We start from the raw sequence: 27,216 nt of genomic DNA, 5'->3' as shown, positions 1-27,216 counted from the left end.
ATGGCAATTATAACAAGCTCCCAGGTGATGCTAAGTAAGACCATCATTTTCTCAGCCTCCTTTCAATATTTTAATATTCCTCTGCCTCTTTTCAATATTTGTCTTTGCATTTAGAATGTAAGTGTCTTGGGGCACCTGGGTGGCTCCGTCGGTTGAGCGTCCGACTTCGGCTCAGGTCATGATCTTGCGGTCAGCAGGTTTGAGTCTCATGTCAGGCTCTGTGCCTCAAGCTCAGAGCCTGGAGCCTGCTTCAGATTCTGTGTCTCCCTCTCTCCCTGCCCCTTGCCTACTCATGCTCTCTCTCTCTCGCTCTCTCTCTCTCTCTCTCGCTCGCTCTCTCTCTCTCCCAAAAATAAACATTAAAAATTTTTTTAGAATTTAAGTGTCTCGAGGCAAAGAACAGTCTACAATAACCTTAGTTTCTTCCACATTATCTCAGGTACTTGTTAATTGAATAAATGCCATTTTATTTATTACTTAATTTTTTGCTTCCATCTCGCTCAAAATCTTCTCTGTCTTAATGAGAATGGGAGTTATACTAACAAAGGATAATGTTCATTAAAACAGCCTAGAACCTGTGCTAAGTGTTGACATATATAATCTCACTTAATTATGACAACAATCTTCTGAAGAGTTTATATTATTCTTCCCTACTTTACAATGGAAGAAACTGAAATATAGAGATTAAGTAATTGGAGACAGGTTACATTACTAGTAAATTCTATGCCCAAGACTGAAACCAGGGGGTCTGACTCCAGGTTCCTAACTACTTATTACTGTGCTTTCCTCATACCTCTTTGTAAATATCACCATAAGCTATTTATGATCTGCCCCTACTCACCTCTCTACCCTTTCCTTCACCTTCACATCCAGTAGCCTAGACATACCATGTTGTTTCATCATGCACCTTCTACTTTTAGTGCCTCTCCCTCTTTATGGGTCTGGAAAACATCCACTCATCTTTCGATACTCAATTCAGGCATCTCCAGCTCTACAAAACTTTTCCTGACTGCCCAGACCCAGAAGATAGACTTGACCACTGCCTCCTTTACACCCTCTTTGTACCCTATTCATCGACAACATTTTATTGCTTTTTCTGCATTGTTGTGGTCTGCCCTAGAATGTGATCTCTGCAAGGTCAGAGACTGCATCTAAACTGGCTTTGGTATCTTCAGAACTTAATATAGATCTTTATAATGGACATTAATAAACATTGCATAAAATTCCCCTATTCTCATAATATTTCTCATTAATGTGTGAAATAAAAACATCTATTTTTTATACATAACCTCTCATCATACCTTACTTATCCTTTTTTAACAGTAAAAAATTTTAATCTCTATATTCATTTTCAGAAGTTCTATTCAATTCTTAAAAAATCTACATCGTCTCAAATGTGTTATGCTCAAAACCTGGGTAGCTAGTTTTCATTTGTTTTTATGTCTTGACTCTCCTTCATGGTGATTCATTTCCTCGTGTGGTTTGTAATTTTTTAATTTGTGAACTCATCTTCTGCAGAGCCTATTTTTCCCTGGAGATCCTGATTGCTCTGAATGTGGGAGAAAAAAATAAAACACTTTTGAGTCCTTTCAGATGTGTTTTCACTGGGGATTTCAAGTCATTTGATAGTCCAAAATCAGCTTCCAATGCTAATTTCATGGTTTAAGTTTCTGTACCACCCTAGTAGAATAAATTCAGACTAAACCTACATTTGGCACAACCCACATGTGGCTTTAAATTTCTCATAAGCAACTCTTTCCCTTTCCCTTGAGGCCTTACACAAATAGTAAGCTTTATTTGTGTTTTTCTGAGCTGGTAGGGAAAGTTTTTCTAGATCTCTTTACAAATAGAGCAGCTCTTTAAGACTTTAAGCTCTGTGCACAGAGTTGTTTTTCAGCCTCCAACCTGACACAAGTCCAAAGCTATGTCTCTGGCACCCAACTTCTGGACTCTAGGTATATATCTGCCCAACTCCCTTGGGCAAGTGGCATCAGCTTCTACTTACCGTTCTGGTTTTGGATTCTTTCTTAACTTCTGCCACTTTGGATTTCCTTTTCATTTTTTGAGCTATGTACTAAATAATTGGTAGAGAAATCTTTTTTCCAGCACTTGAATTTGCATCCTTGTCCTCTCAGTCTTCCATGTTGTTGAAAGTCCCCCTTAAGATTTTCAAATTTTTTCATATGCTTTTTTCATGTGATCTACCCAAAAACTGTCAAGAAAGATGAACGAGGTTGTAGGCCCTCTTACACTAGGTAACTCTGTAGATTGAAACAGTCTAAGAGACTTAACTAAGTGCTCATAGATATTAAGTTGCCTCACCAGTTTGAAAAACTCAGGTCTTCTAGTTTTAGCCTAATGGTAAGGTCCAAGGATTTAATCAATGCCTAGTAAAGACAAAGGTGGCCTTTTAGCAGGTAGTCCTAAGAAGACCACCAACTTGCTTTTCTGTGGGCTCTGGACTGGGATCTTACCTTGCTCCACTCTTCTCTCTCACATCTACATCCTTTCTCCTGAGTATTTTGGTAGATATCTACCATTCTCAAATACACTAAACTCATTCTTTCTCACCAGGAATCTTCTAAGATGTCTCCCAAACTTTATAAATTTACCCGAAGCACTTTTTGTCCATAGGATTCATTCTCCCTTCCCTAATCACAGTGAAGATGTTCATCGCCACCCTACATCTTTCTGCTTCAGCTCCATCCTTTTAGCTCACACATCATTCTCTCACCTGCAAATGGAAGAAATTAGAAAGACAGATCAAATATAAGCCATAAGAGAATGATTTAAAGACCTGTGGATCTACTTAAGAATTAAATGCCTGTAATAAAAATTATGTACCTTATCTGTCTTTCTTGATCCAAATTATTATACTCTAGGCTCTCCATGGGATGAAAACTATCTCCAAATGCAGTGTTCTCTGAGATGTTTGGGTCCCCATGTAAAAATAACAAAGCCTACATACGGAAGACAGTCATGGTACACTCGGAACTGGCCCCTTCAAACACACCCAGCCCAAGAGCCATAGGTGTCCTAAAAAAGCAAGAGTAAGGGTCAGAATCCTAAATAAGAGAATTCACTTGGGTCACCCACTTTCTTCTACTTTAAATCTTTTCTCTCATTGAATCTTCTTGGTTCCTGAAATGTTTGGCTTTGTGTCTTAGCTTTTTGTTTGTTTAGACTTGTCTCAATTTAGCGAGTTGCCGCCAACTGTTTTCCTTGGCCTGACTACAATCCCTTTGGAAACACGTTCTGGAATGTTTTTGTCACAGATCTCAGGTGACAATAAGAAACACTCTGTTAGCTGGATTTCAAAGGGTCCCATTCCCATCTTCCATACAGGAAGAGAGATCAAACCCTTTTAGTCTTTGAATACTAATGAAATACCGATAGAATAGATAGTGCAAATGTATACATAAGTCCTACATCAAACATTTTATTACACACTCTACATAAATTAGGAGCAAATGTCAGATCCTCACACCTGATTGAGGAAACTTCTGCCTCCCTGCCACCAAAAACCCTGCGAAAGCCAATCAAAAGTCTCACTCGCTCCAAATTTCATTATAAGCAGAGAAAAAAAGAAAATATTTACAAATGGAAATCAGAAGGGTAGGCACTCCTGAGTATTGGCTTCAAAACATCTTGTTAATAAGTCAGTCTTTGTGGTCTCCTTACTTTAGGTCAGTGTATGCAAGGGAAATCTATGTAGAAGCACTTGTTTTTCTTGGATTACTTATTGCTAGTAAAAGATATTTATGCCAAAATGGAATGTTTAAGGTTATCTTCTTGTTGAAGATGACACTTGTCACAGTGCGATTGCCAGCAACGGGAAGAGTTAAAGCAAATAGTTTAATATTACCATGTCTGAGATGTATTCCATTAGTGTCACAGCATGTTGGATTAAAGACGTTTTTCTAGCATGTTAGATGTCTACTGTCCCTTCATGTTTATGGGCTGCTGCACCAAGAAGAATGAAAGGGTCACCCAGCGGTGATCTGAAGATGTGTTCGGATAGGAAGCTATTCTTTTAACGCATTATCATTATTATTATTTTTGTTCACGAAAAGCACTCAAAAAGCTTGGATTAAAAGGTTGGCAATTCAACTGTAGACAATGCACAGTGTTCAGGGGGCAAAGGTGACTTAGATGATTCTACCCTGCCATCATAATCTCCCCGATTTTGGCACACAGATCCTTTAGATGGAAGGTATTAAGGAAACCAGGTTGGCACATAAAGGCTGTTTATCTTCTCCTGTGGTTCCGGTACAGAGCTACTGCCTTCTGATAATTTGACTTATTTGTGGGCTCTCTGACTCTGGTCAGTAAGTGCAGTCTGAGAACTTGATACTTGTGTAGAGAGAACTAGAAGTTTGTGGAACATGACAATCTTGTCCACCAGGAGTCCACTTATGTGCATCTACTGGGGGCAGTGAAGGATGTTGTTGATGAATGTTAGCACGGCTGCTCCTGAAATCAAATGTTTTCTTCGGGGTATAATATTGCTTTATTCAGGGACTCTGCAGGGTTTCTGTGGCATTGGGCTTTGTTTGAAAATTCAAAGAATTCTCCAATGGCAAGCTTGGCCGTTGTAAAAAATAATCAATTAAAAGCCCAAGCGCTTTAGACACTATGAAAGCAAATCACAAATGTCCCTGGTTTGCATCTGAAAAAAAAAAAAAAAAGAAGAAAGATTGAATGTTATTTTAGTATCAAGGACATCTGTCACCTAATGGGGTGAATTCTGTCTACAAAGAAACTATAAGCAATGGAAAATGCCAAGGTCTATCACTGTGTTTGCAGGTTAAACTAGATAATATGTTCTAAATATTTTATTGTGTAATTGGTTTGATGTTATTGCTTTGCAGGGGCTGCAGAGGTGTGGAGAAAAAGGCGACTGCCTTTCTTCACGTGCTGTAGTCCTATCTGTTATGCTAGTATTTCCACCACTTGGTCCCACTGATTTCCCAGAGATGTTTTCCCCCAGCGTAACGTGTTTTGTTCTTACTTATGCATTGGATATATCACCCTCATAGAGCTGTCTCTTTCCCCACTGCATGAGCTTTATCGGTATCCGGACATAGCATTATCCACACAGCACAGTTATATTTCTGGGGTCTGCTCTGGATGCGAACAGTCAGAAACATTCTTTCTGGCAAATCTGTTCAGGAAATAAACATGGAATATATCACCTTTGCCTTGGGCAAAGAGAGGGAAGAGGACCCTGAGCTGTACATTTCAGATAGAGGCTTGCTCCTGCCATAAGAGGTGAGAAAGCTATGGATCCCGGGGAGGATTACAGCTCTTGCCTTGAGTAGGATGTGTGGCTCTGGAGCTCCAGAAAGCAGGGCCTCACTACACACTTTGCACAGCCCAGCTCTGTTTTCTCACACGGAGAGGAAAGTCAAGAACAATAATAATAGCTGACACCTATATTGAGTGCTTACCACCGGGCATTCTAAGTGCTTTAAGTATGTTAAGTCATCTAATCCTCTCAATAGCCTATTTATGTATGAAGCAGTTGAGGCACAGAGAAGTTTAGCCCTATGTCCAAGGCTACAGAGCTGGCAACAGCCGAATGGGAATTTGAGTCCAACCAGTGTGTTCCATGCTTGTTACTCTTCAAATCTTACTGAATCTGCATTGAATGTCATTGTCAGTGCAAAACACATAAGTACTGAAAAGAAGGGTCATGGGTTGAGCTCAAATTTTGAAAACACACACCAAGTACTAGATACTATGACAAACAGTAGTGCCTAAGAAACAAAGATAAAGCCCAGATCTTCAAGAGCAGCTGTCTAAAGGAATAAGTCAGGTAAAATAGAATAATATCACCATGATTGTCACTGTCGTGGTGATGTGAGTGTGTGTGTCTAAAAGAGAAGGACACGATCTAGTTCTTGTCAGATTTGTTTTCTAGCGGAGTCTCAGCTTTTCCTTCACAATGGGCCCTTAAGTACGGATGACAGTTGACATTTCAATCAGTTTTATACTCATGGAGAGACCTTTCCTGTCCCCCTTCACTTCATTTTGCATACTTGTTTGCATATATCTTCATAAGTGATGAACACATGTTTCTTCATTAGACCAGTTTTTTTTTTTTAATTCTTATTGTTTCTCTTATCCTCCAATCCCTTTCTTTGAAAGTGCTTATTTCTTTCTTTTCCCCTCAGCCCACCTCTAGGTGGTTGTTGCTTTCTAGACAGCATTTCACTCACTATCAGGACACCCTTTCTCAGGCTGTGCTGAATATCTGAGCTCAGACTGCAGGTCCAGAGGTTCTTAGATACCAGGTGTAGCGCCTCTGCTATTGAATTACTGAGTTGGGTCACCCCCAGTCACCTGATTAGGATGAATCACCTCATGATGGAGGGTGAAAGAGGATGAGGAAAAGTTCAGAGGAGGAATCCCAGGAGGAAAACAACCTGAGGTCTAAGAGGAGAAGAATGTGTTGGAGTAAGAGTCACCAAATGATCTCGGAGACTCAGAGGAGATTCTCTCCGTGGAGGTGAAATGGAGGAGGGAAAGGCCCTGCTGGTGAGAGAAGCCTGTTGTGTCCTCTTCCTTGATAACAATAAACACCAAAGGACCAGTCCAACCCCTTTGGCTTTAAATCGGGATTCCAGGACCTGTAAATAGTAGGAGGAAACAAATACTACTGTGGAAATAGGACTGACTGCATAACTGTGGTGCCCGGAGCAAAATGAAAATGCAGGTCCCATCATTAAAATGTTAAGAACTTTAAGCTCATGACAACAAAGTATTAAAGCAGGCACAGGGCCCTTCTAAGTGTGGGACCCTATACAACTCCACAGGTCACAAGCCCTTGAAGACAGCTTGCTGGGAAGCCCCAGTGAAAGGAGAAAGTGTCTCCTTCTGCTGGAGAACCGTTTATCTCACAATTGATAATTGGGTTTTGCCTGTGGGCCCAATAAAGGAGAAGACACATGACAATGATACGCACGCTATTGGAGGACTTGAGGAAAAACATACATTTTATAAGCAACTGTCAGACACACAAAAAAATCTGTGATAAAGTTGTATGAGCAGTTAATAATCTCCCCAGCAGCAGAAAGCTATCATCTCTGTCTGTGTGGGTATTTGGAGATAACTCCAAATTGAAAGATATCGCCCTTGAGGCTACAGCGTTAGATTCAAAGGTAGTAAAAAAAAAAAAAAAAAAAAGGGAAAAAGGAAAAAGAAAGGCCTAACTTGGAGAGACTAGATGATAAAGAAGAGAGAGTTGCCAGAGAAATGAGCAAGAAAGGCTGTGTGCACGCTTGTGTCACGTGCACGTGGGCTGTGAGGGAGAGGGAGGGAAAGACACCCGTGAAAAATGCGGATGGATAAGCAAATGGGAAATTGTATAGGTTAAGGACTCAACACAAATACTGAACTACAAACGATTTTCTTAGGAAGAAAAATGGTCGATCAGTTGAGTGCATGGGAGCCGGGGGGATGGGCTGGAAGAACTCTGATTAATCAGCTTGGAAATCCTTAAATTAGTAACTAATGAAAAACAAACTTGCTTTTTTCTCTCCTCATTAATTTGTATTATGTGAAGGAAATTACATTGACAATAAACAGTAAAGAACTGAACATTTTGTTAAAACAGAAGATACAACTGTATTATTAAATAAATACACAACACTCCCTCTCCAATTAGCTACTGTTTATAGAGTGCAATGCGATTCCCAAGTGGAGGGTGCTACAAAATTGTGTGTTATGATAGTTTTGATTACTGGTAAAATGACCACAAATTAAGGAGGGATACACGCTACATGGGAATACGTGTTTGAGAAAGCTACCATGTAAGGAAAAAATTGATACAGATGAGTGTTTTCTGGTTCAAAGGGTCTGAAAACCTCCTCCGGGAGAATGACAGATGCACATACCAGCTTTGCATGTTGCACCTGCGCGGACTGCGTTCTGGGGTGAGTTGGGGCGAAAGGGTCAGAGAGAACCCGTTTACAGCTGTTTTTCACACTGGAGTTTTTCTACCTCTTGCCCAGCACCTGAACGAAACTGACAGGGATTCTGATAAATGCACCACAAGGACAGGAAATCTTGTCCGTGTCACTGGGCTGCTGTCACATGGGGAGGCTCGAAGGGGAAACTCCCACAGACTCTTGGAAACTGGGCTTTGGCAGACCTTGGAAAGAATCTGCACTTGGAAAGAAGACCCTGGGTCTTTCCGGAATGGGCTCTAAGAGCAGATCTCCAAATATAAAACAGCAAGAGGAGCAAGATGAGTGGGGCACGGAAAGAGACGCAGGCAGGTGGGAAGGGCCTGGGGATCAAAAGGCTTTTTGCCTTATGATTTAGGGTTGTTCTCTCTTTCTCTCTCTCTCTCCCCCTTCCCCCGTGTGTATGTATGTGTGTGTACTATGTGAGCTGTGGGATTTAGGCAGTAATTTGCCCTCCTTTGAAACTTGGCCTAAGGACAACATGAGGAGACTTGGCCTATTTGTTTAATGGGAAAAAATGAGAACAAAGAAATGAAAGCATAAAGTTGAATGTGGAAGGGAGGCAACTCAGGGTATTCGTAGAGCAAGGAATCCAGCAGTTGTCAGCAACCAAGATAAGGAATTGATAATTAGGACTTCTAAAAGCCTGAATAATTTTATACCAATAGTTTCAGTGTGGCAAGGCCACATAAAGTTTTTGGCTCACATGTTTGCTCCCCTAACCCTTTTTCTTTGCGTTGGGTAAAGAACGGTGGCCCAAGCCCATGCTTTTTCTGCATTAGGAAACATAGTCACAGTGATCTAGAATTATTTCATTGGGATTAACACTGACTTGGCTCTAAGCACAGCAGTCAGACTCTGCTGGGGCTTTACTCACAGGTGGCCATTCCCAGGGCTTGACACTTCACCGTGGGCCAGCCTTTGGGTTTTGTCTGGGTACCAACAAACAGAAATAGATCCCTGGTGCAATCTGATGCTCAAATTGACTATGTAAAGGAGGAAACTATGAAAAATGGTGTTGGGAGGGGGAAGCAGAGAGAAAAGGATAAAGCTGCTAGAAAGGCAGTTAATGATGTAGCTGGGCAGTACAACTTGGTAACCCTATAGGGTCCTTTTACTCTGAGATTTCATAATGCCACAGCTTCCTGGGGAATAGGGAGAAAAATAGAAAAGAATGTGAGAAAAGCAAAGAAAAATCAGAAATTTAAAAATAGCTATTATTTAATTTGCACATTCTATAAACCAGGTACTAGGCTAAGAGCTTTACATAATTTTTATTCTTGAATTTTTATCACCACCCCATAAGTGTGGATCTCCAATAATAAAGTACCTGTGACACAGGTTCTAATCTTTCCTTTTTACAGACTAGGTAATCTGGTCCTAAAGGAAAGACAGTCCCTAGCCTCAGGATGCATAGCTGAACAAAAACACCTGAATCTGTCCAACCCTGGCATCTTTACTACCCCCATGATGCGATGCTGTCTCCTCTGAATATGGCCTGGAAAAGGAATTGAGGAGTCACCTAAATTAAAAGGATCAGAGAGAAAAGGATGAGGAGGTAAATGTTCTCAGTCTCGGAGAGTTTTAGAAGAGTTTGCAGATATGAGATAGAGATGTTATTCATTAGTAAGAAAGGGTCCCCTAATTGTTCAAAACAAACTCTCAGGGAAGATATTTTCCAGCTCAATATCTGTTCCTCCACAGACTGGAAATAACCAGCTTTGTTGAATGACACCTTTACTGAAAGTTAAAAGGAATATAATTGGGTAGAATTCTCTCCACACAACTTGGGAGGTGGCCATTGATGGAAATGGTTACCGTCCATCTTTAAACACTATTCATTCTTGAGTCATCCCCATATGAATCATATAGCTCCTTCTTTAGAAAACCAAATTCAATGCTTAGTCCACCTTCCTGGCAGCATGAAACATGCATGAAGGATGTTAATCACTTATTATTCCTTTCTCTTTATGCTTTGAAATGGAGCAGAAGAGCATGTTAAGTACTTGGCAAAGTGCCTAAAGCAGAGAGGCCTTAAGCAATGTTAGTTTTCTTACTCTGCTTTCCCTCAGTCATTCTTTGATCCCAGGGTCTCCAAAGATTTTTGATAGCACTCCCATCAGTTAAAGAGAGAGAGAGGGAGAGAGGGAGAGAGAAAGAGAGAGAGAAATCTGAGAATGAGCCATTGTGGTGGATACTGTGGTGCTACATTTAGATCTCCTCTTCAGAGCCCATGCATATAATCGCCTGCTGCTGGAAATATGGGTTGCTGATTGTCACAATGGCATCCTTTACTGAATTGCCCTCAGCTGAAGCCACTCTCTTCCCAGGGGATGGCCCATGGCTAATACCTGGCCAATGAGGAGGGAAGGAAGGCCCAGACCCCTTACCTTAAATCAGAAAAACTCTGAAGGGCCTTCCCAGCTCCAGAGCTCACAGTAGGATCTACCGAGGCCTCAGCTGCAAACACATTGCGGGTCACCTTTCTCCCTGTGCCCCATCCTACCTCCTCCACTCCTGGAAGGTGTATCTTCTGAGAGCTCCCCCAGTCGACCTTATAAATGCAATTCTTTACTTCAGAATCTGTTTCTAGTGATTACAATATGAGACAACTGTCGGGTATATTTTTATAATGAATATTGCATTCAAATGTTGAATATATGAATATTGTATTCAAATATTTCACTATTGAACATGCACAAAATATATTTAAAATAAAAGTGGAAAACATAAGTTAAAGTTTGGTATTTTCTTCCCATATCTCAATGAATTCTCTTTTGCAACTTCTCTCCTTACCTTTACACACACACACACACACACACACACACACAGAAGACTGTTCTTACTCAATAAAAAAAATGAAAGATTCTATCTTAAGTGTCATGGGGAATATAAACATGATCTTACCATGTAGTTGGGAAGGAAGGAAACACTTCTACAAATAACCAATCAACAGGGCTGCATAGGGAGAAATTAAGGCATGTGTGTAATAACATGTAAGAGTCACCAAGTTCCCTAGCATACCCATGGGAGCTGAGGCCATTCCAGTTAGGGGGATTATGGAATGATTCCTGGAGGAGGTAGGATAAAAGGGGGTGCCAGTACTTCTAAAGAAAAGAAGGATGAAGGGCAGGCATTCCAAGAAGGAAGGATCAATGAGGAGTATACAAGGTAGTTTTGGAAAATGAAGCGCAGAGAAACTTCAGGTGTGTAGGGTTTATGTGGGAAAGAAGTACAAGACAAAGCTGGAAAGGTGGGTGGGGCAACCTTACACTGGTGGAGACACTCTGAATATAAGGCTAAGGAGTATGGGCTCTGCTTTGTTGGCAATGAAGAGCCAGAAAAGGTTTTTGAAGAGCTGAGTGGAAGCCTTTCAAGAAGGTTAGTTTGGTAGCAACGTGCAAAGAAAGTGAGCAGAAATTGTACCCAGAGTACAGAAAATTTAGCACTAAAAGGGAAATAGATTATCGGCACATCAAGAAAGAACTAGGAGACATGAGTGAGAATAGAATGGAAAATATTCATTGAAAAGATGTCAGAGAGGAAAATCTACATCATCTGAAGAATCAGGAAAACCCCAGAGGACTGGGTCTTGGGCTGTAGTGACTTACAGCTTACGATGCTATTACTAAATATGAGGACATCAGGATGGACTAACTTCAGAAAATGATATCTTTGTCCTGCCATTTTGACTTTAGAGTAATCATGTGACATCTAGGTGGAAATATTTAATAGTTATGCATGTTAAGGCTGAAGTCAAGGGGAAGGATAGAACTAGGCATATAAATTTCAAAGCCATCTGCATAAGAATCCAATTTGAGTTCTTGAGAAGGAAATCAGTCTCTTGGAGAGAGAGTCACATAGAGCCAGAGTCTCAGGGAATGGAAGAAGGAAGCAGATGAATCTGAGGTGGGGAAAGGGAGTGTTAAAAAGTGAGGAGGAAGAGATTCTCAAAGCAAGGGCAAGAACATTGTGAAGTTACTGAAGCTGAGTCCAGGAAGAAAGAGCAGAAACCATCAAGTGGGGTGACTACGAGGTTATGAGTCTTTAAGAGAGCAGTTTTATTTGAAGGGAGGAAGAAGAGAAGTGTTATAAATCATATACAGCTTTCTTTTTAAGTTTGTGAATATAGTAAGAGAGAAAGTGAGGGTGGCAGCATCACAAATAAAGGCAGTTTCAAGATAAGGATTACACGTACAAGGGAGAGAGAAAATGATGGTGTAAGAGAGAAAAGGTGGTGGGTCGATCAAGCAGAGGCAAGGTCAGCCAGAGCATGGGAAGGAAGGGTGCCTTGTAAACAAGCCTATCAATCCTTTGGGTCAACAGAAAATGAAGAGCATGCATGTAGAGATAGGCACTGCAGGTCTGCTCCGAGTTTCCCAATTGTTGTTGGATTTGCACAAATTCCACCCTCTGGGGGTGAGAGCTACCACTCTAGACACACACACAGACAGTATTACCCTCAGACATTCACGCACGTACCTACACACATACATATACACGCCACACAAAGAAAAGCTCCCGCTGAAACTGGTAATTTTAAAAGGGGAGTGCTTTGGCATTTGTAGAATACGAGAAATTAGATTTCTGTCTCCCTGGATTTCCTTCATTTAAAGACATTGCTTTCATAAATAAGTAAATAAATAAATAAATAAATAAATAAATGGCATTGCTGTCAACCTCCCAGTGGTATAAATGCCACCCTCCTTCACTTGTGTCCTTTATTACTGCTAAAGTCCTAAGATCCTGGCCTAGGATAAAGGGAGGCTTGTCTTTCTCCTGCACTCCAGAGAGTGCAAAGTTAATCTGTGCTGATGTGAAGGAGAAAATCTAGTTCTTGGGATCTGACTGAGCTAAGTCCCCTCTGTACTAAACACTGTCTGAGTAGCCACATCAAGAAATACCAGAATTTTCATTAGAAGGGGATTGGTGTTACCTCTGTGAGGCTGTATAAGCAGTCTTCTTTATTCCACTCACAAATATGGTTGGGATAGGCTAGCGTAGACTCTGGAAGAGTTAAGTCTGGAGAGTCTAGACAAAGCAAATGAGACAGCCTGTGGATATATGATAGAGGGTATTCACAGAATAAGGAGCCATCTGGTGGAAAAGGCAAGGCAAGGAATGGAATGGGGTATGGAGTAGAAGATCTACGTTTAAATCCCAGCCCCTTGACTTGGTAGTTGTGTGGCCTTGAACTGATAACTTTTCTGCTTCCTGTTTTGGTTTCCTCACTGGTACCCAAAGGTTAATAACATCTATCCTGAAGACTTGCTCTGAGGATTGGAAGGGAGAACACCTGATGCACGGTGGATGCTCAGTAACCGTGGGGGTGGGGCAGGGAATGGCTGAAAACAGGATGAAGAAACTGCAAAAGAAAAGCTTTCTTCCTTTCTGTTGGTTGGAACAGGAAATCCAGAGGAAAGAACGATCGGTTTTCCATAAAATCTAGGGTGGGAAAGCATAAATTTGATGTAGGAGATAATTGAAAAAAGCCAATGAAGTGCCATGAGGAGCAGAAAAATATGTCCAAAGATTGTCATAGCAGCAAGTACTAAAATATGATTGGAGGTTCTGAGAACTCTGGCTAGATTGCTTTTAAATAATTCGTAGACTGTTGAATTATTTGTAAATGGCTGAGACAACAAAGCATTTCGGTGCTTGCGTTCATGTACATTTGGCAAACTCTCCACAACTGTTTGAAGGAGGGCAGGATATAAGCAGGAAAGGCTAAGAGGAAGATTATAGTTTCCCAGATGTGTGGTCCCCAAGGCACAGAAAGACACTGTTGCCATGAGCATGGAGAGATAGGGAACAGGATCATGTTGATTCGAACTGAAGGATCTATCTTGGTTATGAACCTCAAAGAACTTGGGAGACAATGAGTCACCACATCCCATTTCATATGCACAGAAAATTTGGAACAAAATCAATTCAGCAGTGGAAACTGGCCAGTTACCTGGAGAATCATGAAGTGAGGAATGCTTCTTATTCAAAAGGCAGCTGAGGTTATTCTCCAAAAGCCAGGCGCAGGCAAGGAGAGGCAATTAAATTTTTCTATGCCCTCTGGAGACGCCTGTGAACTCTTCGGCTAACTTCTTCCTGTAATTTGCTGAAACCACTGCTAATATATTTCATTTAAAACTGACCAAAGACATCATCATAGCTCCAGCAGCGGGCATTACTTAAAACTCATACAGGCACACACACACACATGTCAAGTTGCACACATATCTGCCACCCATACACACCATATGTATGCTAGGAATATGCTTTAGAAAGATGTGACAGGGTTTGGAACACACAGAGAGGAGACAGAACCAAAGAACTTTCTTCCTTTTTCTCACACATTCTTCCTCATTTAAGCGGATTTCCTATCCCTACCCAAATATGGCTCAAGGAAGTGGCTTGGTGAAGTGTGGAAGTGTCTAGAGGATCTTTTTCCTTGAATTATTGTTGCCAACATCCACCATGATTGCTTTGCTCCTAAGTGACAGTGCTGATCCTGCCCTGGGACACACATTCACGCAGGCTGGATCTAATACTACCTTGCTTGGCCAAACAACTGATGACTTTTGTCCTCGGCAATGTTAAAAAGAGCCATGGCCAATCTCACATCTTTCCCTCATTGTCACTTGGGTACCATGGATCTGGGACTGAAATACCTCAAACAATATCTATAGCAAAGATGTCCTGTCTCAGAAAGAGTAGTGATTATTAACAACAACAATAATTTCACTCAGAGTAATAGCCCAAGTCCTTAGAGTGGCCTGATGTGACCTATAAGATCCAGCCCCTTTCCCTGCTGCTACAACCCCTCACACAATGTACCCAACCACACTGGCCTCCTTGTTGTTCTTTGAAGATGCCAAGCCTTTTTGGCATAGCAGGAAACTCTCTTTCCCCAGACATCCACTAGCTAAACCCCTTGCCTCCTACAAGCCTTTGGTCAAATTTCACCTTCTCAGTGAGAACCACCCTGACCACTTTATCTGCTGCAAACTGCCTCGTCCCTCTGGGACCCTGATCTCACTGACCCTACTCTGCATGTGCCTTTTCGCATAGTTTCCATCATCTTTTAACATACTATACACATGACTTACTTATTGTGTTTATTGTTTGTCTCTTTGGATGAAGTATAAGTAAACTCCATTAGGGCAGGAATCTTTGTTTTATTTGCTGATATACCCAAGTGTCTAGATATTCTCTGGAAAATAGTGCTGAATAAATATTTGTTAAGTAAATTAAAGTACCTAACTTTATGCTGGATATAGTTCAAAGAGCATCGAATTTACTTAAATCCTATAATAACTTGTATGTTTATTATTCTGAGTTTACAGATGAGGAAAATGAGACACAAAGAGGTTAATAACTGGCCCAAGGCTATCCTACTACTAAATGATGGAGCCAGAATTCAAAGCCATGCAATGTGATTCCAGAGCCCATATTTCTGCCTCTCAAGAAGTCCACATTAGGAGCCCATGCCTAAAAGGAAAAAGGTTCTCACTAAAAGAAAAGATTATATTTTCCTATTTGCTCTATGGCAGAATGATCTTAAACACTCACAGAGATTCTGTTACAGCAATGGGATTTTAATAATGCTTTCAGAGTCTTGTAGCTAGGATGAGGATTGAATATGCTAATAACTGTAAATAGCAATTCCATTTACTAAGCATATTAGTGAGTCTCTAGATTCAACAGGTATTAAAATATGCTAATACGGTTACTGAAGAAATTGTTGACCCCAACGGGTTCAATTTGGAGCAGCAAACTAATTATCTCAACCAAAAGTTACCTGCAATTGCCTGGTTGCTTTTTGATATGTTGATGACTTAAAATGTGAACCATCCATTTATTAATTTCTGCTTGTTAAACTTGAAAAATCTGTGCCATATTATTTTTAATTGCATCGATTAAAATGAGAGTCACATACATACTATGGATGTCATTATGTGTATATAATTAATAAGATGCTGAGAAAAAAGTCCACTAAGTTATTAACATTATAAAGCTCATCAGTGAATAAGGGAGGATTGTGGATTTTTAAACCTCATACTGTAAAATCATAAATATCTTCATATACATGATCACCTAACAATTCAGATCATTTTTAAGGAGAAAACCCAAATCAGCTTTTCCTTATTTTTTCAAATTATACTAGAAGATATTTCATTTTTATTATATAGTTTTTACTCTGAGTTTCTTATTATCGCCCCCAATAACAACATAGCACCAATATCATGATGTAGGAATCCAATGAATTAAACAGGTGTATATTTTTGTGTCTGGCTTCTTAAGCTCAACATTATGTTTGCGAGATTCATCCATGTTGTTATGTTTAGTGACAGTCCATTCATTCACTTGGATGTGTAACATTCCATTTTATGAATAAAGCACTATCTATTTATCCATCTTATGGTTAATGGACACTTGGGTTATTTTCAGCTTGGAGCATTATAAATATATATATCCACAGATAATTTTCATACATGTTATTTAGCATATATTTGTCTCCATTTTCATTGTACATATATACTCAGGAGGGGAATCGCTGGGTCACAGTTTATTCATACGGTTAGCTCCAGTCGGTGATGCCTATGGCCCAGAAAAAGTCCCTGAGACAAAGTCATAAGTGCCACTAGTTTACTGAGGCAGTAATCTCAGGAAGCACTGGTAGTAGAAATGGAAACATAAGAAATGAAATAAAGCCCTTAAAGAGTATATAATCGAAAAAGTCACCACTGTGAGCGCCTAGAGCTTAATAGAACATATGTGAGTTATCCCAACTGAAGGGGGGAGGAGATGAGGGTATTTATCTACCAAATCCCCATCTGTCATTGGTTGAGAGATGCACGGGGAGCATTAATTTTCTGGCATTTTTAGTTTGCCCTGTCTGAAAGCTGAGTGTGCTCCTATCCAACATAAAGCTTTCAGACAGAGAGTTAGAAGTCAGGGTAATAGGTAATAATAGTCTTGCACACTAGAGCTAATGCTAAGATGTGGGCCAATAGCTTCTGTTATGATAGCTAAGCTCAAAAGAGAAAGGAAAAACTCCATGTAGTAAAAATGAAGAGGCAAATCAAAACCAAAAGAGTACTCCGGAATAAGCTACTGCCCAAATGAGCTTCATATCAGATATGGGCTCTAAAGTCTAGAGCTGGGACAAAAGACATGAACTTGGCCTGTGTGAGTCTGGAAATGAATTTCTCATGTTGAGCCCTTGGCTGGAGGATCTGTCTTGTTCATAGGATGCGATCTAAAAAAATATGTTCACTAGATCAAAATAAAAAGAAGACTGCCTGTTTGTCCAGTGCTTTAGCTGAGGAGAAGGTCAAGTTGTCCATGAGAAATTAAAATCTCAGGCCTGTGTCACATATAGATGTGGGGTCTGGATTATTACTGCATGGTACAGAAATAGTAACCTAGCAAATTCAGATCAGAAACTGGCTCAGGATCAGTGAAACTCCTTGGACTGCTGGCAGAAGTGTTTGAAATAACTCTAGAATTATGGAGCAGATTCCTGCTGCAGACAACTGAGCCTCAATCCCACTACGAAACTCTGGGAGGTAGTGTAGTATGATCCTCAGAGTTAACTCAACTGAGGGGTAAGGGACAGGGCTGTTTCTCTATTAACTCCAACAGTCATTTATTGAGTCCATTATTCAGGGGATCCTAACTCCCCAGCTCTTTTGGCAGGGAGTCTCATGTGCCAGCCAAACCACTTCTGGCACCCAAAGGAAGTCCCCAGATAAGAGTTATGGGTGTTTGCTGTTGGAAACTGTCAGGCTAATATCCATGGCTGTGGTGAATGCTGAGAAGATACAGGCAAGGTACCAACAGTGTCTTCCACACAACATGACATGACAGGACACGAGAAGACACGACACGACACTACAAATAGTAGTATACACCCTCACCAGCTGGGTAGTGTTCCATTGCTTCATATTTTGTCAACAATCAGTATTCCTCCTCCCTTTTTTCACTTTACATATTCTAGGGAGTGGTTGTTGATATACTTTGAGCCTTTATTTTGTATTTTCCTGATGATGGTTAATGAGGTAGAGGACCTTTTCCTAGGAGCATTGACAATTGGCTATGCACTATTATGATGCACAATCAAGTCATTTATTTCCCATTTTCCTATGGGTTGTTTATTTGAAAAAATTTTTTGTATTTTCTGGATGAGGTTTTTGTTTTCAGCTGTATTTACTGCAAATATCTTTACCTACTTTGTGACTTCTTTCACTCTCTTCGTGGTGGCCTTTGATGAACTATAATTCTTAATTTTAATTTATCACAATTATTAAATTGTTTCCTTTATACTTGGCACACTTTTATATCCTGCTTAAGAAATATTTGCCTACTCAAACGTCATAAAAATACATAAAAATGTCATAAAAATGACAGAGTTAACTGTCATCCCCCTGGAAGTGATTTTTATATATGATGTGAGGAAGGGGTCAAACCTTACTTCTTTCAGAGTAGGCATCCAATTGTCCCAGCACCATTTATTGAAAAGATCATGCTTTCTATCATTGCACTCCCCTATAGGTTAAGAAATTCTGGTTGGCAATTCTTTTAACACATTACTCATATATCTTTCTAGGTCTGGATTTCACCTTTCTTCCTGGAAAGTCAATACTAAGTCTTATACATTGCAGTCTTCAAGGCATTGTGTCTTTTTATTTTTTTCTCTAGATGTTTTTAATATTATCTTTGTCTTTGGTTTTCAACAATCTTACTATAATGTGTTTAAATGTAGTTTTCTTCATATTTACTTCAAAAATGTTTTAGTTTTGTTGTTGTTGTTGTTGTTTTAGAGAGACAGAGAGCATGAGTGGGGGAGAGGGACAGATGGAGAGAGAGAGAGAGACAGAGAGAGAGAGAGACAGAGAGAGAGAGAGAGAGAGAGAGAGAGAATCTTAAACAGGTTCCACACTCAGCATGTGCAGACTCAATTCTATGACCCTGGGATCATGACCTGAGCTGAAGTCAGGAGTCAGACACTCAACTGACTGAGCTACCCAGGTGCACCTATATTTACTTTGTTTGACATTGCAAACATAGGTGATGTTATCTACATCCAGAGAAGTTTTTTTGGTTGGTTGTTTAGCTTCTGGTGGCATTAGAACTGGAGACGATCACCTTAATTCAATCAGGGACAGAGCTGAGACTAAGCTAGGTTTTACATAAGGCTTGGTCTATTTCCAATTTGGCCATACTTGTAGGTCATACTCCTTCAGAGACTATTGAAAGCCTGGGTGTTTTCCACGGTTCCCCTAGCTAGCCTTGAACTTCAATTTTTATCTTCTTAGCCCTGTGAATCTGCTGAAAGCTCTACTCCTATTCTCTGTTCTTCAGCAGCTACTTTCTATTTATCTTTTCATTCTCTCCCCCATTGTCACCTGTGAATCAGCAAATTTCCGAAGAGGAAAGCAATGTAGAATGTTGAATTCACTTTGTTTTTCTTTTTTCCATGATCTTGAACCCTAAGTTCTGGCTGCCTTGGTAACTTCTTTGGTGACTTTCAAATAGTCGACTTTTCGTGTGTTTAGGTTTGGTTTTGGGTGTTGGTTTTTTTGTTTTGTTTTGTTTTTGTTTTTTTGTATTTTATCCAGATTTTCTACTTGCTCTTGGTGAAAGAATTGATCTCCTGGCAGCTAGTTCCTTATGGCCAGAAGCAGAATTTTCAGTGGCATTTTATACAGCAAGCTTTGTTAGCAGGTATTTTTAACCAGCACTGTCCTGCAGTTTCAATATAATAGCTGATGTTCATAATAACAAACTGTGACATTCTGATCCTAATGTGTTTTTTTTGAATCATCAAAGATTAAAATAATTCCAGTGTTTAAGATGTTTAATGAGTTTAATTCATTTCACAGGTAATCTATGAGTACTGTATAGGAGTTTGCCTTTAAAATATTCCTGTCAAAGTCTTCTCTCCTTTGCCTTATGCAGCATAGCCCCGAAGCATCAATTCTGCCATGTAAGCATTTGATTAAGTCTAAAACTGCTTAAGAAACGTCTTGGTCCGTCTGTCTGTACTCCAGAACTCCCATGCAGAAGAGGGGCATTTTCCATCTGGCTAAGCACAAATTCGTGGCAGAAATTTAATTTTTATGCAAAAATATCATCTCGGCTAACAAGATGCTTGGAATCTAAAGTGTATGACTCACCTACTCTTGAATTGTTTGCTTTAAAGCTCATGTCCAAAACCCAGCTGAGACAACTGATATTCAGGAAGAATTGTCTAGGGATATTATGCCAATCATTTATTTCTAGCTACATGGTAGAACTTCATTGTGTGTGTGCGTGCGTGTGTGTGTGTGTGTGTGTGTGTGTGTATACAAAAAATTTGGGTCCCCTAACCAAAGCAGCTGAATTAAAACATCTTGAAATTTTTCAGAAGCACTTGCCATGATTCTCACGGGCAATTAGGCATTTTTAGATGACTAGAAAACTACATATCTAAATTGTATTATTTGAGCTCCTAGGAGAAATATCTTTACAGGACTACGATTTAATATTCTGTTGCCACCTATTCTTGAGGGTGAATGTAGGGATACAGGTGTGACCAACAGTTTTACATCATCTGTGAAACTACTTGGGGCAATATTGTCCATCGTGTGGTTCAATATTCCTTATACAAAGCAGAATTTGAATTCACCTGGACTCACTCATGTGGTCTCCACTACAACCTGCACATCGGTGACTCTCAAATGTGCATCTTGGTCCCAGGTCTGTCTCCAGTTATACCTGGGTGTGCCACTGGCAGCTCAAACCCATCATGTGCAAATTGAACTCATTGTTACTACTCCCAGTCTCTTGGATCTGAGGCTCCTTGTGATTCAGTGAATAGCATCTCCAGTTACCTCAGATGGGAACCTGGGAAGCATCCTCTGCTACCTCTCACATCTACCTTTCTCTACCCACTTTTGTCTCCTGGGTTCAGGCTCAAATTTCTCACCTGGATTCTTGCGAAGGACTTCTAGCTGTATATTTATGGCTCTACTCTCTTTAATCCATTCACACAATTTTTAAATATGTATATATATATTTTAAAGGTTTATTTATTTTTGAAGGAGAGAGAGACAGAATGTGAGTAGGGGAGGGGCAGAGAGAGAGAGGAAGACATAAAATTTGAAACAGGCTCCTGCCTCTGAGCTGTCAGCACAAAGCCTGATGCGGGGCTCAAACTCGTGAGCCGTGAGATCATGACCTGAGCCGAAGTCAGACGCTGAACTGACTGAGCCACCCAGGCGCCCCTATTTCCACAATTTTTAAGATTAGCTTTCTAAAGAAAAAACCTGATTACTCACTCCCTTTTGAACTGCCAATGGCTCCTTCAGTGTCTTTAGTGTAATATCTAAACTTTTAGATTATATAAAAAGCTCTCTATAATCTGCTTCCCAACTTCCTCCTCATTCTCATCTCACACCTTGCCACTGCCATGTTCTAGAATAAGCAAAGTCTCATATCCAGACCTTCTCATTTAGGCTTTTCTGTTCAGAATGTTCCCTCCGTTCTTTGCCTGAAAAATCCAATTGGTGTTTATAATTCAACTCAGGAATCACCTCTTCCTGAAAACCTTCCTCACTCCTCCAGGATGGTCTATCATCTCGTATTCCAGGTTCCACAAACACCATTGCTTGCCTCGTCACACTGTATTGATATTGTTTGTTTACATAGCTATCTTGTCCTTAATCTACAAATTCCTTCAAAGTAGGGAACTTGGTCTTATTATATTTATTACCACTGCCCCCACTAAATAATGGGCATGGTGCAGGCTTACCAAAAACTGTTTGGATGAATGCAATTTTTAATGTGCTCTTTGGGCTTTTGTCAGTTAAAGAGAATTCCCTTTCAAAAAAGTATTATGATCCCTTTTATACTTCATTTCCAGAAAGTTTAGAATTAAGATTCGTCTCAAATGCAGTACTTGGTCTTAGACCAAGGTTTCTAACCACACATCCCATTCCTAACCGCCGTTTTTATCACATAACCCCTGAGCCAGTATAACACACCCAGAGCTTGCTGTTTTATTTATTACCCTGTGGCGTTCAAAGCCCAGCACATAATGAGCTATGCAATCCAACAGACCTTGGGTTTCGGTTCTGGCCTACTATTTATTAGCTGCAAGTGTTAGATAATTTATTAAACAATGCTAAGCCTCAGTTTCCTCATTTGCAAGATGGGGACAACAATAGTACCCACTTTACTGGTAGACAGTGTTGTGGTGCTGTGATTAAATAAGACAACGCTTAGTACGTACCTCGATACCATAATCAAAGTTTAGTAAACATCGACAAATATCACTATTGTTATCAACACTATTAGCACATTAGCAGGAGAGAAGCTACTATAGGCAGACATAGTTAACCTTCACTGCTCTATCCTGAAGGTAGTAAAATGTCTGTCACATTGGCCATTGCTCACTAAGCCGTTATTACCATTAATCCTTAAGGGCTCCAGATAAGTGAGTTTTTTGTTGTAGTCTTAAATCGCCACCGTGATTTTTAGTTTTCTTTTCCTCATCTCATGTTGTCAGTTATCCTGCATTATTATCAAAAGGTTCCCAGAATTTACATATTCTGGTTTTCTGGTGTCATGATCATAAGCATCATTATCATGCCACCACTGTCACCACCATCAGCACACCGACCCATACAGACCCTGGGCTTCCCTCTCCCTGAGACTGTTCCTTTTATTATCCCCAACCTAACAGATTCTGTAGCCTTCTCTGTTTAAGTCCTGCATGGAGACGTGGGGGCTATAGGTCATGAGGCTGGGTGTTCCAGGCAGAACAGTGTAATAGATGGAAGGTGATCTCAAGTGGGAAATGGCTAAACTGTATTGAGAAGCTGACCGTGACTGGAAGTGGCACAAGGAAAGCCAGGAGGGTCAGTGAGGCTGAGCTTAAGACTATGGGTACAGAAGTCAGAACTGAGCATAGGGTAAAACAATAGGAAAAATGAATCAAGGAAAGAAGGAGACCAGGAGTCTACTTGACGGCCTCAGCCTTTCTAAATACTTCAACTTCCAAAGCCCATTGGAGAATTAATTGGCTTGAAAAGATACCTCAGCACCTTTCCAGGAGGTAGAATTTCTTTAACCAAGGCCAAAAATTTTTATGCCACAGATAAAGGATTTAATCTGCAGAATTATGTGACTATTGGAGTGAATGAGACGGTCAAGACATAAGTAACTGGATACCTGTCTCTGTTTGAATAGAAAAAGAATCTCTACAGTAGGAAGACCCTGAAGACCTAAGTTCTTAGAGGAAGCAGTATGATTAGGAGAGATGCCAGTGAGAGAGGAAAGGGAAAAAAAGAGACAGAAACTGAATGTTAAACTTTATTTTATGAATTGAACTGTGCCTGGAGTCACAACATAGATTCTTAAGTTAGCAACAAGGAATGTCCCTTGCAGATCACAAAAACACCAGAGTCAGGATAGTACTGGCTTGGAGCAGCCATAGCAGGATTTATGCAATTGACGCAGAGGAAGCCCCAGGAGATGGTGATGGGGAAGCTGGAGGTGAAGGATGGTAGAAATTAAGTAGAGGCACAGAGGGAAATTGAGTCAAAATGCCTCATGGTTTCAAAAACTGTGAAGGAGAAAGAGTAACCTAATTTTTTTCACCTTCTACCCTCAGGTACAGTCTCTTGCTTGAATGAGTTCCCAATCTAAATCCAATAATTCTCAAGTCTAAAGAAAAATATTTTAATGTAAAAAGGAAAAGAGCTTAAACTTTTTTACTTTTTATATTTCTATGATAATAGAATATTATCATAGAAATTGACTGTTATCATTTATATCTAATAGGCTTAAATCTGTAAACCAGATTTTATTTTACTTGACTTCAAACACAGTGACTTTATCTTTCCACAGTATCTTCTAGCACATCACCAATTACTGATGTGCAGTTGATTTTTAAAAAATAATAAATAATAACCAGGAATATGAGCTAAGCTTGTTTTTGCCATAACATTAATATTACTGCAGTACATTTTAACATATTAATCATGAGGCAGCATCTGATTATTTAGTATTTGCCAGAAGCAACCCAAAACATTTATGATTCTATCTTTCAAATCTCTTTCATTCTATTGAAGTTTTTTTTTTCCCTAAAGATTTTGAATGAATTCAGAATTATATACATAAATGTTTTTTCAATGATGTATAATTTTGATTAGGACATGACTTCCACATATTCTTAACCATATATTTTATTTTGCTGGAGGAAAATATACTGAATTTCCATTTACTTGTCCTATTATATAGAGGTTAGGCTAGATGATTACTAATGTTGCCAACTCCTTTAAAAGTGTATGAATTTATATAATATTTTTAAAAATTCATAGATAAGTGCAATTCTTCTCTTAAGAAAATATAACTTTTACTCAACAAATTATGATGACTTCTTATATGTAGCCATTTATAATGTTCATAATTCTAGAGGGAAAATCATAATGAGTATCACCAAAAAATTATTCAAATGGATAATAAATGTATTATGTCCTTTGAAAAAGATTACTACAAATGATTAATAGGTCATAAACAAAAATCATTGAGCATTATATAGAAGAAACACATAAACCAAATTAATGATAATATTTCCACTGACTCTCTATCAGACTTTGAACATAATTCAGTTTTATTACATGCCTTGCAGGGTTCTTAATACTATGAGTATTACAGGAAGTATACAATATGCTCTCCTTCCTCATAGTATTTACTATATTAAAGAAACATGGCTAACACATAAGAAATAAAGGAAAATGTAACACAAAATATTGTGCTATTGGGTCTAGTGCTCTACACAAGATTTAATGGTTTCCAGAGAAATGTTAAAAGAAAATAAGACATAAGAATCATAATTTTCTGACAATGCTCAGAACTCTTACAGCAGACCTTAAATCCTGTGTTTCACAGGCACACCGGCCAAGCTGCTTAGTCAATAGTGCATCCTACCTCCATCCTCTTTTCCATGTTTGAATGACAAACATAAATAAGAGAACAGCTATAGCATTCAAAATTAAGAAATTTACTTAAAAATTGCTACTCTGGATCTAATGTTGATTAACAAATTTCTATCCCTTAGGTTAGGTTCACTTCCATGTAACAGAGACTCCAAATAACAGTGGTTTTAACAAGATAGAAGTTTGTTTCACTCTAAACTGCAAGTTCAAAGATTTGAGGGACCCTAAAATTTTCAGGGACCCAAGCTGTCTCAGTTTTGTTTATTTGTCTCAGTTTTGTCTATCATTGCCACGGGGACCCTGTGATTCAGTTTTGGAAAGTTTGAGAAATAAATCTGTCATCTTGGTGGGACTGACAAAGAATTTACAATTATCTTTAATCTACCACAAATGTAAAGAAGGCAAAATACTGGAATGAGTTGAGTCTGGTAGATATTGTTCATAACAACCGAAAAGACTGTTTAAAGTTGTACTTGGAGCAAGAAGACAAAGTAAAACACTGTTTCACTGATCTGGATGAATGACATGAAATAGCATGAATGACAGAAAGAAAGTAAAATGTCTCAACTTCTATTTTGCTTGTCTTTTCTGTTAAGCAGAAATGTCAATCAGATGGTAAAGGGCAAAATTAACATTGATATGAGAGAACTTCCGGCAAACATAAGCAAACAGACACAAAGAGAAGAATTTAGCTGCTTGGAATGATTTTTTCCCCTGCCTTGAATGACTCAACTTCCAGTATTTGTAAACAAACAACATTTATTGAACACATAATATGTGTCTGGCAGATTCATAGGAACTAGGGATTTATTGAGAGAGAGAGAGAGAGAGAGAGAGAGAGAGAAAGAGAATTCCCTGATTTCAGGGATCTTACAGATTAATAGATGCTGAGATAGAATGCCAATTTGCTGTGCTATCAGTGGTATTTGATGTCTGAGGGATCACAAACAATAGGAACCAATCTTAGCTGGGGTATTGGAAATAAAATTGGTTTCAACAGAAACAGAAACGATAGAGCCTATTGAAGATAAAATTTAATAGGAATGAACAAATTTCAAAAGCATATGTACAGGGTACAAAAGAAATCACTAAATAACTACATGTGTGTGAAAAGATAAAAGGTTTTAGTTTATTTCAAGTACAATGTGATTCCAAATATGACAAGTTTGGGGAAAAAAGTAATGAAATCCTAAATTACATTTACATGTAAATAGTCTCAAATATGGAAACGACAATCCTAATCTGCTTGGGTATAATTGAAACAGACCTGTAGCACTGTGTTCTATGTTGAGGGTTTACTCTAAGTTGATTGTCAATAACCTAGAGAAATACCTAGAGTGCCTAAAAACATAGGACAAAACGTCTGGGGAAAGGGACACATAAGGAGAGAATAATCTTTTAGCCTGGAGGCAAGAATGCTTTTGATCAGCTATTACGATTGTCTTCAAATCTGCAAAGGGTTTTCATGTGAGTCTGACTCATAATACAAAGAACTTTCTAATAATTTAGACCTACTCAATGAGCAAATGCATTTATTTGTTTAGAGATTCCACAGGTTTTGTTAAGACTCATGATTTAAAGTGTTCTGTAGGCTTTTCAGCAAAGAATGAATTTCATGAGAAGAGAAATGAAAGATTTAAAAAAAAACCTAAATGGATATTGTACAAACAAAATATACAGTATCTGAAATTATATTAAAAAAAAGACACTTGGGGAGGCCTGGGTGGCTCAGTTGGTTGAGCATCAGACTCTTGATTTTGGCTCAGGTCATGATCTCATGGTTCATGGGTTTGAGCATTGCATTGGGCTCTGTTCTGACAGCATGGAGCCTGCTTGGGATTCTCTGTCTCTCTCCCTCTCTCTCTGTCAAAAATAAATAAATAAACATTTTTAAAATACACTTGATAGGAATAAACAGTGTAGTTTACACACTGCCCAAGATAAGATCAGTGAAACTAAAAACAATAGAAACTTTCCAACATAAAGTGCACAGAGGGGAAAAAAAATGACCTATGAGACATTATCAAGTAGTAAATATACTTGGAATCGGAATCACAAAATTGGAATTGGAATGTAATTGGAATCACAAAAAAGAGGGAAGGGGAGTATGGGGGGAGTAAAAATATTTGAAACAATAATGGCTAAGAAATTTCCAAATGTCTTGATAAGAGTAAAATCAATGATTAAAAACCCAACAAACCTTAAGCAGAAAAAATATAAATAAATCTACACTAAGTCACATCATAATCAAATTGCTAAACATCAGG

The 27,216-nt window shown here is 39.2% G+C and overlaps 1 long non-coding RNA gene across 1 annotated transcript; it reads right to left on the bottom strand.

Moving 5' to 3' along the window:
• Positions 1-1,344: 1,344 nt before the first annotated feature.
• LOC123385702 lies at positions 1,345-4,638 on the bottom strand. The gene is made up of 3 exons (XR_006598666.1): positions 2,845-4,638; positions 2,006-2,212; positions 1,345-1,549 (listed from the first exon to the last, which is right to left on the bottom strand). It is a non-coding gene; the product is annotated as an uncharacterized LOC123385702 (long non-coding RNA).
• Positions 4,639-27,216: the final 22,578 nt, after the last annotated feature.

The sequence above is a fragment of the Felis catus genome, chromosome B2 (assembly GCF_018350175.1).
Source record: "Felis catus isolate Fca126 chromosome B2, F.catus_Fca126_mat1.0, whole genome shotgun sequence".
Classification (NCBI taxonomy): Eukaryota; Metazoa; Chordata; class Mammalia; order Carnivora; family Felidae; genus Felis; species Felis catus.
Note: the sequence above shows the minus strand (reverse complement) of the source record. Positions and strands in the feature narration are given on the sequence as shown.